General features: G+C 38.3%; 1 long non-coding RNA gene across 1 annotated transcript; it reads left to right on the top strand.

Annotated features, from left to right (window-relative positions):
* The first annotated feature begins 200 nt into the window (after nt 1-200).
* On the top strand, nt 201-9,181 carry LOC147170120 (uncharacterized). The gene is made up of 3 exons (XR_015095795.1): nt 201-345; nt 4,913-5,043; nt 9,032-9,181. It is a non-coding gene; the product is annotated as an uncharacterized LOC147170120 (long non-coding RNA).
* The last annotated feature ends 598 nt before the right edge of the window (nt 9,182-9,779 follow it).

Below are 9,779 nucleotides of genomic sequence, written 5' to 3'. Positions count from 1 at the left end.
ATCTATCTATCTATCTATCTATCTATCTATCTATCTATCTATCTATCTATCTATCTATCTATCTATCTATCTATCTATCTATCCATCCATCCGTCCGTCCGTCCGTCCATCCATCCGTCCGTCCGTCCATCCATCCATCCATCCATCCATCCATCCATCTATCTGTAGTTTCCTGACTTGTACTCGTCGTGCTGCGTAAAAGACGACATTACCCATAATGCCCTCCAACAGTGACCAGATGGAATACAATACAAAGCAAACCAGCCGCAGTGACAGCTGAGCGTTTACTGAAGAAAACTTCAACGCTGACTGTATCCCCACAACAGACGCGAATTAAAGAAACATGTAAGTATGACATTGACATCATTCTGTTTTTAGACACCCAGTGACATGTTACAGATTGAAAAAAGTTTGGGCTCGGTGTAGCTCACTTTCTTACTCTCGACTAACTTTGTGAGGGGGAAATTTCCATATAAGTGCTGGGTGGGTGTGAGAAACACGGTACATGCCAGCGTCCAAAACGGTCTTCTTTCTAGCAACATTAATAAAAGTGAATTACCAACATGTCGGTCATACGTCATGCTGTTGTTTCGTTTTGTAGGTTGGAAGGCTAACGGCTGCACCCAAGTAAGCGTAAGCTAGTTCTTTTGCCACTTGTCTTGTCTTGCGGACATTGAGTTGTCTTGTGTATGAAATGTGCTGTAGAAATAAAACTGCATTGCCTTAGCTACTGTACAGTGGCCATGACGTGCAAACCACAAAAATAAATAAGTAATTATAACAGCAAAACAAAAAAGTTTATTTTTATTTAAATTTGAACTTGCTGTTGTGTTATGGTTTTGTGTTTTGCACTGCCGTAGTTCTGTACCTGAATGCTATCATTTGACAAGCTAAAGTGTTTTCATAAAAGCAGCTATTTTTATTTTTATAACACATATCAACCCTCGTGAGGATAAGCAGTTTGGAAAATGGATGAATGGATAGATAATATAATTGTCATGTATTAAACCACACACTATAACTATTTGTGAACAGCGCTGATTCACAATTGTGTATAAAATATAAATAATCATCAAAAACACTAACAAAACTATTTCTAGTTATTATTCTTACCCTTATTGTCTGAAGTTTTTAGCGTTCATAATTACCAAAACTTCGATTCCATCAAATGTGTGGACAAAGTAATTGTTAAATAATTTGATTGAAATGGAAATTAAATAATTATTTAAAATGTAGTGAAATGGCGGTTGAGGGTGGAATAATTTATTGAATAATTCAGTTGAAATAGAAAGTAGATAATTCTTGAAATGTAGCAGAATAGAGGTTGTGAGTGGAATAAATCTGTGGTAGACACATTTGGTAAGCTGTACATTTTGAATCAGGACTTCTTAGACTCAATGGGCACAGTAAAAAAAACAATCACAAATAACAAAAACCCAAACAATGTGTACATTAATTCGTACTGTATGTAGCAATAAGTTTTAACTTAATTACAACTTCATAGATTATTTAGTTCAGGGGTCTCAAACCCAATTTATGTGGGGACTGCTGGAGATAGTCTTGGTGTGTCTGGGCCACATCAAGTATTCCACAAAAATAGAGGTTCCATTATTAAAGATTATTATTATTATTTTTTTTTTACAACATATCCAATCTTCTAAAAAGTTTTTGATAACCTTCCATAATATTAGCTGTTCTTCATTAACAATATTGATGACCTGGTCCCCTCTCTTACCTCCCTGGTACTTTGCATCCTCCTCAGCATGTCTGGTTGGGTAATGACGTCTGATTGCTTTCTCTGTGCATTTAAGACAAGTCGGGGTGACCCATGATTTTGTGGCAGCAGCGGCACCTGATTGACTACATCATTGTGAAAATATTTTACATCAGGGATGGTCACATCACTCAGCCCATGAGAGGAGCTGAGTGTGATACAAACCACAGAGTGATTGTAACCAAACTCCATGTTATTGTACGCCCAATGGCTCATAAAAAATCCACCCAAAAAATACAAAATTTCAGTAAACTCAGAAATGCAGAGGTGCATAACAACCTGAGGCGTGTTTTAGCAGAAAGACTTGGTGATACTGAGCACTTGCTGAAGACCAGGGTTGGGGAATCCGGGTTCAGAAAGTGAAACCCTGGCTCTGATTCTATCCCTGCTGAAATCCTAAAGCAGAGGTGGACTACCAGTGCAGACAAGCAATTCATCTGTTCAATGTTAAAATATGGACGCAAGAAAGTGTCCCCCATCAATGGTGGGACACAAGCATCACCAACAAAGAAGAAGGGCGATAAATCTGTATGTGGGAACAGCTGGAGAATATTGCTTTTTGCAGCAGTGCTTGCAAGGGGTTTGCTCCGCAAACTGGTCCACAACATCACTGAGGGGTTTCTCCTAGATTTCCAGTGTGGCTTCAGGTAGAACAGGAGTTCTGTGGAGTATGGACATGATTTTCACCTCAAGATCGTTGCAAGAGAAGTGTCGTGAAAAGAAGCAAGACCTGTTTGTTGCTTTTGTGGACATTACAAAGGACTTTGACTCAGTAGACTGTGACCTCCTTTGGGAGGTCCTCTAGCACTTATGACTGCTCCAGAAAATTCACAAACATCCTGCATCAATTTCATGAAGGCATGACTGCCAAGCTTATTGTGCGCTGTGGCACACAACCGAAAAGCAATGCAGGCTACTATCGCAACTGCTGTGAGGGTTTACAACCAAATGGGATTGTCTGTTAATATATACCCAAAGCAGAAATCATCTGCCATTGGTCATCTAATCCCCCACTAGAACTTCCCAAGTTTCTAATTTCGGACACCCCTTCCTTGCCATTGTTCCACATTTCAAATATCTTGGGAGCATCCTCTCGTATGACTGCAATATAGCTCAGGAGATACACAACAGGCTAGAACAGGCATCATGTTCCTTTGGGCGTCTGAAGGGAGCGAGTCTTCACAAAGAACAGCTTGCAACTCACAACAAAGACTGCAGTGTGCATATCCCACACTTTTGTACCGTTGTGAAACATGTACACTTTGCAGTCGTCATCTTAAACAACTTGAAACCTTTCACATCAAATGTCTGCAGTGCATACTGAAAGTAACCTGGCAGGATTATGGATATTAAGATGCAACTGACAGCGGGAGCATACAGGCCACAATCTCTCATCATCATTTTAGATGGCTTAGCCATCTCATCAGGATGCCAGAGGACCAAATCCCATGTAAGGTCCAATATGGCCATGCTGAGGTTAGGACATCGCTTAGCTGGTGGTCCAAAAAAGAGGCTTAAGAAAGTGTGGGCTCAATCCTAGCACACTGGACAGGCGGCTGGTCATAGAACCAACTGGCGCCACCTACAGTATGTCATGAAGGCGTGAAGGTGACTGAGGAAAATGGGAAGATAAAAGTCCTGGCCAAAAACGCAGAAGACATTGCGCATCTGCTGTCAATCCAACCCTCACATCTACTTTATGTCCACTGACTGTGGAAGGGTATCAATTCAAAGTTAAGGCCTGGGGGCCTGATCCGGCCCGCCACATTATTTATTGTGGCCTACCGTATGTGCATTGACTTCATGTTTCTTGGTAAACTACCGTAATTGCAAATTGTCTTCACTTTCAAAAATGTTGTGAGATTTGAAGCATTTTTTTTATTTATTTTTTACAAATTCCCCCTTTTAAAATAAATGTAATAATATTTGAACTAACAGGTCTAGCTGGTCTCTGATTTCAAAGCTACTGTAGTTATTTATCAATTTGTTGTGTGTATATAATATGAGGCGATCATACATTCATTTGGGTTCACAATCATAATGGCCCTCCGAAGGAAACCATAACTCCAATGTGGCTTGTGAAAAAAAAAGAAAATAATTTGAAACCCCTGGTTTGTGGTGTTCAATTAACATGCACTGCATGTTTTTGGAAATATATAAAACTAAACAAATAAAAACACAAAAACAAGCAATAAATACACAAAAGTGTCAGCTGCAACTCTTCAACTCATATGCAAGCCGAATGAGGACAGGTTCCATAGAACATGGATAACGTTTTTGAGAAGCAGTGAAGATGACATCTGAGCAATTTGATTGAATGTTCAGTAAGTACTATGAAAATGAGACAACATTTTAATAATTTATCTATAACATTGTGGATGTTCCCCATTTAGATCATTTGAAGCTAAATACAGTAAAAATGCTGTTGCTAAGGTGAATTGAGGATGATCGTGTACTTGTTAATCCTCTCTTGCTTGCCTGAGAAAACACTGACCTATAGTGGAACCTCTAAATGCTGCTAAGGTTAAATTCACAATTCACACAAAATAATTAGGTAAAAATACATCGTAATTCAAAACTTAAAATCACTGTCGCGCAAATCATCATACCTCATATCAGTAATCAGTGGATTAGCTGTACGTTTTACTTGTCTTTTATAACTTATCAAAGGTCAAGTTACATTTTACTTCTTATCACCTTCTCAAATGTTTCAAAATGATAGAACAGTGGAGTAGTTATTAGCACAGCTACCTCAGGGTTCAGGGTTTGAATCTTAGCTCATTCTCTCCTGTGTGGCTTTTGAAAGGAAGGAATGTCCGTATTTGAGATTTTCTGAATAATGACCTCAGTTCTTAATGAAGAATACCTGAAAGCTTGGAGTCAGGGGTGCTGAAAATCATTCTGTTATGATAACCTTGGTGTGAAATATGTATGCTGCACTGTAATTTGAAATGTTGATAGCTTTAAAGGAAGTGAATACTTCTCGTTCACGTTTACTCTGTTGTATTATCAATCAGGTGTACATTATGATATACGCCAGGATAAAGGATCGTGCATATCCCTGCACGTCCTTCCTATCTCAGTCTGCCTTTTTGCCCCACCTCCGACTTTCCTCACTGTTTCTCTCTCCTCTTACAGGACACACACTTTACACAGCAGCCGCAGCAGTAGGCCGGTAAAAGAGCTTCAGGAGAAGGGAATGTTGAACTTGATGCACTCGCATTAAACAAGATTGTGTCCTAACTACACAGTCTTACAACAAGAGCACAGTAAGTCCTGTTAACTGTTTTTATATGTAGAAAAATAACTGATTGTTGTGAGTTGTGTGTGTTGGTTTTTAGTACATTAACGTGCTATTTCATTGCTGTGCTCAATTTGCTAAGGAGTTCTGATGCAGCACAGTGCTCTGTTTCCTCATCTTGCTCTTGCCATCCTGTCAGCTTAAGTAAATTAAAATGTCTTTCCAATTGTGCCACTTTATGAACAGCCTGCAACCAAGTGCTATTCAAGCTAGAAGCTGTTCATGTCGACTACCATCACACGTTTTGTCATTTCTGTTTCCATTCTTTTTATGTCGACACGTGACAATGAGAGGAAGACTTCCCACTTTGTCTGAGCTTCATGTCTTGTGTGTTCAGTTGTGTTTGCGTTACAACCTGTGGATTTGTCGAGGTTAACTTACATTCATATTGTGGCAACCAGCAGGTGATTTTTGCTTGGGTTCTAACTTCTAATATGATCAGTTATCTATCGCCGCAAAAAAACAATTTACATTTATTGAATGCGTGTGGAGCATTTTTACAGTAATTGAACATTTTGCCTGGAACAACTCTATTGTGTGAGATTCTAGTGCAGTACAGTAATTTGTCTCAGATACACCTTTACCCATAATACCACTGCAGTATAACCACAGAAATGGACACAAGTTAGGGAAGACCTTTTTGTTTCTAAAGACATGATTGTCTTTGTTTTCATATTTTGGAATTTGTAGGCCACTTGGTTTTGAGCCAAAATTACTTAGGTGAGTGCAGAGCAGATTGACGTTGAAAATGGTACTTGGGGCTATTTTTTCACCACTTTCTTTTCACATGATTTTTCTGTCCACATGTAGCTCTCGCAGTTGTTTGGGTGACATGCTTGTTAATATTAAGGCCCTTCTATGCCGCCTCCCATTGTGCCTCGCGGGCTTTCATTTCATATTTAATTTCTTCAACTCTTGAAAATAGTGACTAGTCTAAATTAGTTTCTTTCACTTGTTTATTAGTTATCTTAGTTCTTTGTTTCTTTAGTTATACATTAGACCTGGCATTCCCTCCTGTCTTTTGCTATCATTTAGGCTTTATATTTGAATTGGACTGCCATATATTAACATTATTTAAACAAATGTTTGTTTAATTAAAGTTCAGTTGAGAGCACATTGTATTGTGTTACCTGCAGCCACAAAATTTCAATTAATTAAATAATTATGGAGTTAAGTGTTGCAGTCTTATCCCCAGAATTGGCCTTATATAGAACTATATTTTTAAAATGTTTATATCATCTTTGCAAAGAATAGTTTGGCAACAATTTTAGTCCAAGCTTCCAAAGTTGCCCTTTTTGTAGTATGTTTATATCAAAGATCTAATTATTTGGAATTCTTTTGACATTTCACAAACATTCATAAAAACTTGTGTTTACAAATTTAACTTGTTTTGAAAAAAATGTATTAAATAGCCCTTTTGTAACCAAGAAAAATCAATTGAGCTCTGACAACCAACTCTTCATCTTTGAAAATTATACTACAATATTTCTATAAAATTGTTAAGCGCAATAAGATACATTGTGTTGCGGCATAGAATTAACTAAATCTCCATGTTGAAAATGCACCCCAGAATGTTAGTGCACAAAGATTTGCAACAAGTGTTTGATCAGCAGATCATTGCTGGCATATTGTTGCAGTTTTCTTGTTTGTGGATATAAATAGTGTACACACCCTTGGACACATGCCACGTTTATGCGATTTAGATGGACATGTTAACGCTGCAACTGATATTGTGTCTGGACTCTGAACTGATCCAAAACACTAGATTGGCAGTTTTCATTTTAGGCAAATACTGAACGTCAAAGGGACCATGATGCTAGATAATGAACTAGAGCTCATACTAGAAATTGTAGGCCTTCGTTAAAAGTCTTGTGTGTGCTTTGAATGTGCTTGATTTTGCAGAAATGTAAGTAAAAACTTTTGTTCTATTTAATTTGGACTGTCCTGCTCAATCTGACAATCCTGGAAAGCTCCTCTTCACAAATAATGCTTATTTTTTCCCTTTTAAGTTTTTTTCTTAGGTTTTCTCTTGTCTTTGTCATTGTCTAAGCTACTATAGTACATCTGTAAACAAATCACTTCAAGACACATTGAATATTGCACTTAGGGGCACATTTACCCATTCTCGCTTAAGTAAATTTCTTATGTGCCTTTCTTGTGCATTTTCAAGGTGTGGCATAACTCAGTGTTAATTTCTTTAATGAAAACTAAATAAAAATGTTTTCGTCAACACACATTTTTTACCGAATGAAGACTAGACTAGACTAAAACCTCCATTATAAACAGTAACCGGTCCGGGACTAAATCAGCATGCATTTTCATCGACTATTGAAGACGAGACGAAAATGTAGCTCACTTAGTAAAGACTGGACTAAAATATGGACATTTTATGTCATGAATAAAGACGAGACAAAAATGATGATTTAGTAAAATCCTTTCTCTGCTAATCTGTCACGAACACACAGTGACACATCCCCTTTCAAATCTGCAGCTAGCGTGTGCAACTTGCACAAACACATGGGACAGACAGGAGGTGGATTCACGATGAAAGGTTAAAAAAAAAAAGAACGAAAAAAAAAGTAAAGTATTATTGCCATGCTTTGCTTTGCTGGAAGAAAGCGAAGACATGATATAAGGACACATTCTCGCTACATTGAAGTGGAGAAAAAACATTATGCTTGATTTTGGTCAAAGGGAAGGAATGTGGACACAAGATAGCTGGAAAAGAACACAACAAACCTGAAGAGACACGTCACAGTTCATCACAAACTCATTGTGATAAGTTAACAAAATTTTTTGTGGTGTAACATTCCAACAATAACGTTAATCCGACCGCTATCTAATGCTGGCTAACTTAGCTTGTAGTATGGAGTCATAATAGCCAATTATTTGTAATATACTGTAATTGTGTGAAGTTGTTTTTCATTAAAAAGATGGGAGAAAATTTTATGTGAAGTAATTTTAGATTCGATGGAAATGTTCAATATTATCTGCTGACCCCAAAAATGTAAAAGGGTAAAACTAGACCAAAAGGTTGGCAGTTTTTGTTGACTAGATGAATGAAATTATTTTTTCTTGGACTAAAATAAAGACTAAAATAGCTCGACTTATAATTCGATTAAAAGGTGACTAAATAAAAACAGGATGAAGTTCACTAACTATGATAAAAACTAACAAGTGTGATTGAAACTGGACTAAAACTGACACTAAATTTAAAAATGGCTGACAAAATTAACACTAGTCCTGACACACCCACCACGCATAACCTTGAAATTTGTGCGCAACCACCAAAGACGTGTGATTCTGTGAAATCTGAGCGTTGAGCTAATTTCTGGCTCTTGGAATTTACACGAGATGTGCATTACATAGAGAGATCAATATGAAAAACATGCCACACTTTTAATGTGAAGTTAACTTGCGTAGTGGGCCTGGAAGTCATACAGATTTTTCCAGTTATGTATGTGCAGCTTATCTACAGGCTACTTTGAAGGTGTGTGTCTTTGCATTCACTTTTTAAAAAAAATCCAATGAAAGCAATTACTGAACGCTAAGGAAACTGTGCAAATTGAGAGTTGACCAGGTAGTGAAGCAACAGAATGCGTACATGGTGCATCAAATAAGAGGAGTCAAGCATAACCCAACCTTCAGTCTCTGGGAGAATGTGCGTTCTGACAGGTATGTTAGGGAACACCCTTGTTTCAAGGTCGCTCCACTCAGAGTGGGTATATTTCAAGGTGCATAACTTAAGTGACACACTTTGCTGCAAATCAATGGGAGAATCTGGACAGCCCAAAAAGTGTCTTGCATTTGAACAGGGATGTGTTTACTGAGATTCAGACATCCCCTTGCTTGGCATTTTTTACATGGCATCCTATGTTGTGTGAGTTGTGCAAGCTTTAGTTATAAGTCAGCAAAATCTCCCATGCATGTACTGTGTATGTTTTTTTTTTTCGCAGGCTGTTAATCAATATCAATGTGGCCGCTTCTCTCCCGTCCTCTCCTTGCCACGCACTGCTGCGTCACTCCCCCCTTGCAATGCTGTGTGCCTTCACTCACGTACACACACCATTCTTTGCACGGAATGCCATTGAGGATCTTGTTGAGTTAAACTCGGGTCCAGTCCAAGCTCCAAGGACACAGGCTGTTTACACCACCTGCTGAAATGTATAAGGCACAAGCTTTTTTGTGACATGATGATTTATTTATTATCATGAATTAATTAATGATGAACGTTTTTTTGTAATTCAGTCAAGGGGAACATAAAGGAGTTGACTCCATGGTGTTTTCCATGAATAATGTCCCTGCTGAGTGTTGTAGAATTCCATGTTGCACGCTATGACGTTTTGGTTACAAACACCAAGTAGATGGTTAATAAATATGTCCACTGCGTCGCCCCAAAGTGGACAACGTAGTCTGGCTTGGGTCAAGTGCGATAATTCAACAGTGTGTTTTGCTTTACTCCCAAATTGTAAATGTCAGAGCTTGGACATTGCTTTTTGTGTGAAGCTAGAATATTCCCATGCACACGTGACGTGTCGTGAAGAAATAGCAGTGTTGGTCTGCCTGGTTCTCACCCGTACAACAGGAATAAAGGGAACTGAAGGGCTTGTGATAGTGATATGTGTGCTGGCAGCGGGGTGGGGGCTCTGTGTGTGTGTTTGAGGGTGGGGGTGGGGGTACAGATTATTTATGATGTATAATTAG

Source organism: Leptonotus elevatus, chromosome 8, assembly GCF_054856555.1.
Source record: "Leptonotus elevatus isolate MCC_2025b chromosome 8, RoL_Lele_1.0, whole genome shotgun sequence".
Lineage (NCBI taxonomy): Eukaryota > Metazoa > Chordata > Actinopteri > Syngnathiformes > Syngnathidae > Leptonotus > Leptonotus elevatus.
Note: the sequence above shows the minus strand (reverse complement) of the source record. Positions and strands in the feature narration are given on the sequence as shown.